Source organism: Cornus florida, unplaced genomic scaffold, assembly GCF_030987335.1.
Source record: "Cornus florida cultivar Cherokee Brave unplaced genomic scaffold, ASM3098733v1 CherokeeBrave_3.0.0_Hap2_Chr10, whole genome shotgun sequence".
Lineage (NCBI taxonomy): Eukaryota > Viridiplantae > Streptophyta > Magnoliopsida > Cornales > Cornaceae > Cornus > Cornus florida.
This window is the reverse complement of record NW_026775580.1, coordinates 35,501,027-35,509,286: the sequence shown is the minus strand read 5'-3', so window position 1 is coordinate 35,509,286 and position 8,260 is coordinate 35,501,027. Positions and strand designations below refer to the sequence as shown.

The 8,260-nt window shown below is 36.0% G+C and overlaps 1 long non-coding RNA gene across 1 annotated transcript; it reads left to right on the top strand.

Annotated features, from left to right (window-relative positions):
- The first annotated feature begins 6,166 nt into the window (after nucleotides 1-6,166).
- On the top strand, nucleotides 6,167-7,981 carry LOC132279191 (uncharacterized). The gene is made up of 3 exons (XR_009471240.1): nucleotides 6,167-6,870; nucleotides 7,069-7,165; nucleotides 7,696-7,981. It is a non-coding gene; the product is annotated as an uncharacterized LOC132279191 (long non-coding RNA).
- The last annotated feature ends 279 nt before the right edge of the window (nucleotides 7,982-8,260 follow it).

Genomic DNA, 8,260 nt, shown 5'->3' with positions numbered 1-8,260 from the left:
AGAAAGGATTCTTCTCTAGATAAAGTAGAACACGGTATTCTAAGTGGCATTGGTTATACCATAGAGTAATTACGTTGTATGTGTTAACGTTTTTATGTGGAAGCATATTTATTTTATTTTACCTATTTTATTTGTTTGTGGCTTTCCTTGCACTCGATGTGCATGAAAGATATATTTGACTCATTTCCTTCTACATCAATATTTTGGCATCTCATGCGCGAGGTCTCAGTGTTTGGATTCTCGAGGGATTCCCGATAGGCATGGGTGGTATGAGGTTATTGGTCTAGGACGGGATCACATAAAAACGAGTCAGAGTTCCATGTAGTTATGGGTTCTGTGTAAGTTGTCTTGAGTTATCATGTTCCTTGTGTGCGAGTACTTCAGTTTCACCTTGCGTGAAGGTGGATATCCACTGTTGGATGCTTGATGGGTATTATGTGATGGGGTATTAGGTATACCCAGTCCCAGGTTGTTAGTTCTGAGGAGTGCAGGGTTTATTTCCCTTCCTATTTGATTTTTTCTTGGCATGGACATTGTCGTTTACGTGTTTCATTTCTCCATATAGGAGTTATGCGAGCCAGTAGATAAGAGACTTCCATAGAGTCCCCTCTTTGTTGAGAGCCTCTAGTGAGGATTTGATTGAATCAGTTGACTTACTTTCGTGGAGGGGAGTGAAGTCCTTAGTTTTTTGGCGTTTGTTCCGGATTCAGAACCATTCGAGTCTAAGGTATGAGTTGTAGATGAAGTATGAGGTTTTTCTTGAAGTCTTGTTGTGTTAATGGCTAGGTACATATGGTTATTTAGTTAAGAATGGACATGATGGTTGCTTTTTCTCTTGGGAATCCACATATGTGGACTTCTTGGTAGGATGGTCTAGGTTGTCAAGGATGTTTTTGAGAGCCTGTATGTGTGGTCACTGGATCATGACACCCCGTGTTTTATTGTGAGCTCTAAGAGCTTGGGGATTTAAAGGATTAAAGGTACAGTACTTATTCTTCCCCTTGGAGTTGTATGAGAGTGATGATTGGGGTTTTCACGTGAAGACAATAATGACATAAATGTCTGGGATAGACTGATGCGGAGGAATGGCCTAGCCAACCATTTTTCCTGAGTCGGTCTCGCCGTTAACAGAATGTCAAGTCGAAGGTTAATGATCATTTCATATGATTGTGAGGTGACTGGGTAGGATGTAGTGTGTCGAGTAAATTGGAGTTATATGCTTTATTTAGAGGTGAGTCTTGTGTAGCAGTGAATTATTGTAAGCAGTGGCGTTTTCATTTCAAGAATACGTGTCCAATGAGCTTAAGTGGTTTTCTATTTGATCCTTGAATAGTATTTTGGAAACTTGTGCATTGAGTGTTTATTTGCATAATTGAGGATGTGGGTGATTCTTTGTTGAATAGTCATAAGAGGAGTTCATCCTCATTAGCTTCCTTAGGAGTTAATGAGTATGATAGGTTTCTTGATTGTATGATTAGTAATCGCTAGTGTGGTCGTAGGACTATATGGCTATTTGACGAGTAGCATTGGTGGTGCTCGTCGGGGACGGTTTTATGTGTATCCTTGGGAATTGTAAGGAGCTCGCATATTGGGGTGTTGAACGATTTTGTAACCGCTAACCATGTGAGCATGTGACGTTGTTACAAATGGATTGTGTGCGGTGTTGCAGGTGGGGTCTACCTCGTATGGAACCCAACGGATGCCCAGTATGATGTCTTGGATCACTTTTGACCTTGAGTTTAATAGTTTCCTTGATTTCGTGTATGTGAGACAGCTAGTTGGGTATGGTGATGATTTGGGTTGAGTGAGTTACCTTAGAAATAAGTGAACTTATATAGATTGATGAGGATCCTCATTTGATGATATAATATTGACAGGTAGTTATGTTAAGAGAATGATGATTTTAATGGATTTGATTGGTTGAGATCTTGGTGGAGTCGTGGTATTTGTACTGGGACCTGTACCTTGTATGCTTAGTGGTTTCCTTGAGGGTGTGGTTGGCATCCTTAATTATAATGAGGGATAATATAGAGCTTTTGTCTAGTTCAGTGTGTACCCTTACGTCTAATTTGTTGTTTTTGGGGGTAAGGCAGCAGGTGACTGGTAGTCATCATTCATTGAGGATATGTTAGGTCATAAGCACCGGATTGTTAATGACATTAAAACGTAGGTTTCGTGTGATCCTGATTCTATGGTGGAGTGTGTTGTATAGGGTACTTCGAGACGTACTTCACTTAATGTATCATGTTGTCCTTCACATGTGGGGTGACTTGATTTCAGTGATGAAATCCTTGTGAGTTGGGGAAATTGTGACGTTTCGTAATTTTTTATTTTTTTGGTATTTTTTGAATTTTTAAATTTTTCACTTTGTTTTGCATGCCATGCACTGGTTAGCATGCTACGAAGGTTCTGAGTGAGGTTTGGTGCATTTCTTTGAACTTAGAACTCTTAGAAATGCATTTATAGTCTTTTACTCATTTTTTGGATTTTTGGGCCAAGAAGTACTAAGTGGGTCCCGCACCCGGATTTTTCGTACTCGGGATTATTTTTTGAGATCATTACATTTCATATATATTTATTTGGGGTGTATCCATGTGGCCAGTTATGTGTTATATTTTGCATTTATAGCATGTGTGTATATGCAAGGAATGGGTGTTTTAGTCATTTTTAGAGTCAACCGGGGCCAGCATTGACTAACCATTTCATAAAGGAGCAAATGACCAATTCTTGATCATTCTTCATCCACCATTTCTGCCGAAGCTTTCTCTCTCTCTCTCTCTCTCTCTCTCTCTCTCTCAAATCTCTTTTTCTCTCTCTAAACCACACTTTAAAGCTTGGATTCACTTTTTTCCACTTGGAATTGAACTTTGCCATTGAAGGCAAAGTTAACGAGCACAACAAGGGCTACGATTTGATAAGAATGAATCTTTATTTGTGTTATTTTGGAATTTCAAGATTTGGGTCAAATTTAGGGCTCTGGCTTGATTTTGAGGTTGGGGTTTCTAAAGCTCAATTTCTTTGGTTCTTGTAAATTATCTTCATAGTATTTGTACCATAGCATTTTAATTTGTAAGTTTTGTTCATGGTTATTAAGGCATATATGTGTGTGAAGCATGATTGTTGTACTCTATATGACAATGTGTAAATTTACGTGTTATTTGTAGTATTGTGAAGATACATGCTTGAATAACATTATTACATGCTTTACATGTTTAAAATGCCATGAATGATGAGTTGATTGTATAAGAAATTATTATATTAATTATCTCCAAATCATGCAAATATGATTGCGGTTCAATGTATGAATTCCCATGTTGACATGACATTGAAATGCATGTTACATTCATGCATTGACATTGGGTAAGAAAAAGGGAACTTGATTTTTAAAAGAAAAATTGATTTTGGAAAAGTTTTGAAAGGAAGTTTGCGAAAATCGGATGGTAAGGAGTAACCTTGTGTCCGTGGCGTTAATGGAACCTAAAGGAGACGTAGGGAGATTGCCCTCCGAGTGGTTGAGTTACTTATGCCCCAAAAACGCTAAGGAGTTACCTTAGGTTGGGGATAGTTAGCCAACCCTCCTCTCATGGCACTGGGGAGTCATCTCGGGCCGGGTTACATTAACGGTTTGGTGGTTATGGTGTTGGAAAGGATTTTAGAAAATTAGGAGAGACATTGGCATTGCATTAGCATTGCATCTCATTATATTTATGGGACTTAGATTACATGATTGTTTTTTCCCAAAATAATCATGATCCTCTTTCCTTTATTCTATACTTTGTATGTGATTCACATAATCATTAAGTAGTGCGTTTTAGGCACCTCCTACTGAGCCATTGTGTTCTCCCCTAATTATCATATTTCAAGTCATGGAAATGAGGTGGTGGATGATTTCCCCCCACAATCTTAGATGGGATTAGAGGGACAATTTGATTTCTTTTGTAATCAATGTAAATTTTGTAAAGCCTTGTGCTAAACTTGTATTATTTTGTAATCGTTGCAATGTCATCAGAGCTTTACTCTTTTAGGTTTGTATTTATTAATTCTAAATATTATTTTGTAATCTAATGTATGGTGTGGAATATTTGTGAATGAATTTTAATTCAAAAGCGGGTTTTATGTAATTTTATTTTACAACCTATTTTTGGGTAATGAGACCTTGAAATTATAATTATGTACTTTTGGGACATGTTTTACATCTTATATATGGATAAGCCTAAGTCTATATTTGTATTAGGATATTTTCACGTAAGTGTAATATATATATATGTGTATATATATATATATATATATATATATATATATATATACGTACAATGGTGTTATAGTATCATTTCAGTGGTGATTTGGTGGTATGGTAGTGGTTGAGATTCAGTATTGCAACTTGGTGGAGCAATTAAAGGAGCAATGCTTACAAGGGAAAGTAGGTTTCGGTCAACATGTTCATGCCTACACGTGGATCGGTATGTGAACAGTAGCCAAAACATTGTTGTTAGGACAAACCGATCAACATGTAACCACTTCACGTCAATCGTTATCCTTCAACCGGTCAAAGTGTAACCGACTTCACGTCGACCGATTCTTATAACCTGCCACTTCTATTTTTCCTTTCCTATACTACCCCTCTTACCCTCATTTGATGACCTACGTACATTGTATTAATGGTGTTTGGGAAAGTGAATGATTGTTGACCTACTATGAGTCCTCGGGTTCAGGTAAGGACCTAGAGAACGATTTGGACCCACGGGTTTTGGTCGTTACACAATGTATCCCATTTAACAAGTCGACAAGTAAGGATCATAGAGGGATCGTAACTCATATAAAGCACCTTATCATAAAACGACTACCACGGAATTAAAAAGATAACAAGGTCTACATAACTCCAAGAATTATGAATTCAAAACTATACATAGACTCCACTATGATGCAACTCACACATGTGACGCTATGATGCAAAAGTGATGATATGTCGGAATTATATTCCGCTCTTTAAAACATATTGGTGCACTTCCGCACCCTATTGGTCAATATTCATAGGGACTCTTAACCCTCGGAGGCGATGTCCACTTTTTCAAAGTTCGGATAGCGTATATCCTTCAATTTATGTCATGCATGTTGTACACATATAACTTCTAAATCCTTAAACCAAATGAGGACCACTATGTACCCATATCCAAAATGGCACTCACACAATGATTCACACATAAACAATAATAGCTCAATAAATCCCAATGCTAAAACAAAGTCTAGACTACTCAATAGCCATTCAATCAAGTCCTTAAAATGTTTACTAACACATATACACACAAACATCTTCAATATCTTTATTTCAACATAAATCATGCTTAGATAAAAATAAGACAACTAATTACTCAAATTCCCCCCATTTCTATCATGCTTGACATTTCTAAACTCGATATAGACACAAGTAATACAAGGGTGACAATATAAATACTTAGCATGATACATAATACATATATAGTCAAATTAAGCGTAGCTCACATATACAACTTGCAATTAATCATGGTTTACATATATCCACATCCACAAAATGTAAAGAAATTGTAAATTACTAGCATAAGACACCCCTACCTCAATTTGAGGTGAATACCTCAAATGATACCAAAACAAAATCGCACCAAAAGTGATGCAACTTTGGGGTTACGTCAGGGACAACGAGAAGAACAACTAATCCTCTTGTGGCACCTTCCAAATCCAAACCTGTGCTCAAACCAAAATCTCAAGAACAGTCCAAACGGAAAACTAATTGGATGAAAAGATGGCCTTTACCAAGGCCTACATAAAACTCTTCAATGGCAAGTAAAGAATCAAAGGTTTAAACCACCCTCACACTTAAAGGTGTCCGAAAATGAAAATATGGGCATGGGTTTTGAAGCCTTTAGTATCCCCAACCTTTCTCCCTCTTATGGCAAGCCCAAATGGTAAGTGGAAGGCAATGTAAAGCAAGCTTTAAGCTTGGCTAACAATAAAGGAGGGTTAGAGAGAGGAAGAAGATAAAGATTAGGGGAAAAAATGGCTAAGAAAGATGATATATATAAACAAACACACACTCTCTAGCACTACCTCTATCACACACACACACATCTCCACCCTCCACATGTCACCATCCTAGCCCCTCACATGTCACCAATCTCCTTCCAACACATGTCTCTAACTTTCCTAATTGCACAATAGTCCCTCGAAGAAAATATCTAAAAAGATAATCGCACTATTGTCCCAAATGAAAATATCTCCAAAAGATATTCGCATAAAGGCTTCCAAAAAAGAAAATGTTCTCAAACTTAATTGCACATAAAACCCTAAATAATAAAAGATGAAACAAAAACAAGTGCAACACAAATTGTAAATGAAAGAACTGTCGAGAACTATTCCCGAGCATTTGACTCGGTCCCGTTCGACAAGACTTGAACCCCAAAAAAAATAAACGGAAAAAAAAAAATTTCAGAAAAATCAAAAAAGGGACCGGTTTCTACAAATCATGTTTAGTAAAATACTTTTATTTTTTATCTTTTAGGAAGTACTTTCATATCTAATGAAGAAAGAGAGTGAAGTTTTCTTACTTTGTATGCTTTCTCTGCTGTAGCGGAGAATTACTTCTAGCTACTGTAGCGGAAGGACCAACTTAAAAATTTACGCAATTAAATATCGTTATAACACAGATTCTCTCTCACGCAAAACCCCTTTCTTTCTCTTATGCATTGCAAACCCCTCTATCTATCATATTGGTGACACCACAACCATCAGTCGATCAGCAACATCACCCACAACCATCAGTCGATCAGCAACATCACCCACAACTAGTCGATCAGTGACGCCACCAACAACCATTCAATCAGCAACAACGATGACAGGGTGAGTTCTCTCTTCTTAGATCTGGGACTTTTCTCTCTCATCCTCATTTCTATTTCTCTCTCCTCATATGTATAAGTTCTCTTTCTCTCTCATCCTCATACCAATTTGGTTCTGTATCTGTGCATGATTTTATCCTAGATTATATCAAATTGCATTGACATTTGATTTTTCATTTTCAAATTCTTCCTTTATTCACAGGTTCCATTATTCTCAACTCCTGATGGTTGACATTCTCCTTTTTCATGCTCTATGCTTGACAAATTGCCCGGAAGAACTAGTATGGAAGAGTTTTAAGGTTTAAGGTTTATCTCTTTGTCCCATATGAATGGGATTAGCCACATAAATATATATATATAGTTTGATAAACTAGGGTCAAAGAAGATGTAGCCAAGTTTCTTATGTTTTTCTATTCATTGTATGCAGTGATGGGTCTTCATTGAAGGCAGCCCCAACTAAATTTTTTTTTTTTTTTTTAGTAATTTATTCTTATAATTTGTTCATTTTTAATAATATACATTTTTAATAATATACATATAAAATATTACATTTGTCCTCCTAAAATTATCGAAAAAATATACTACTACCCTCCAAAATTCATTTTTACCCCTTTACTTTTTATCCGTGATAGTATGTAATATTATATAAACTTGTACATTCAAGTGTTACTACAATCAACTTGAATTATATAAGGTATGCATATGCTTTTCTTGACTTTTCATAATGATAAGTACGTTGATCTACATTAGGTGGTGTATTCTATGGAATCAAGTAATATAATATTATTCCAACCGTTATAAACAAAAATCTATCTGCTATTTTTTACAGGTCTATGGCTTCTTATTGCATTGGAGGGACGGTGGATAATATGGCAAAGATACATGTAATGCATATAGTAGATGACAACTCGTGAAGCCAACATTTAAGACAAGACTTGAAATTATATATCTAGGCAACTTCTTCTTCTTCTTCTTCTTCTTCTTCTTTTGTTTTTTGTCTTCTTCTTTTTGATAGGAGATAGAAAAAATAATCCTTTTTTTAGAATGTATATAACCTGAAATTGTATGATTTTGTATTAATCACAATTTCAAATATTAATTAATGATACGAGGCACATGAGTATATGTAGTCTGGTTAATTTATATTCAAGCGATGGGCATAGCTACAGAAACCATTTAAATTATTAGTGTTTGAACAAATTCATGACATTCTTTGCACAAGTGAGAAATTTATCATGTTTTCAATTTGGATATTCTAGAACAGAAAAAATTACAAGTATTCCCGCAATTTAGAAAACAAAAGCAAAATCATGATTATTGAACTTGATTTCTACTATCCCACTTTCAAAATTTTCAAAATAAGAGGTTTTGCTGAACATGAACATGACTACCTT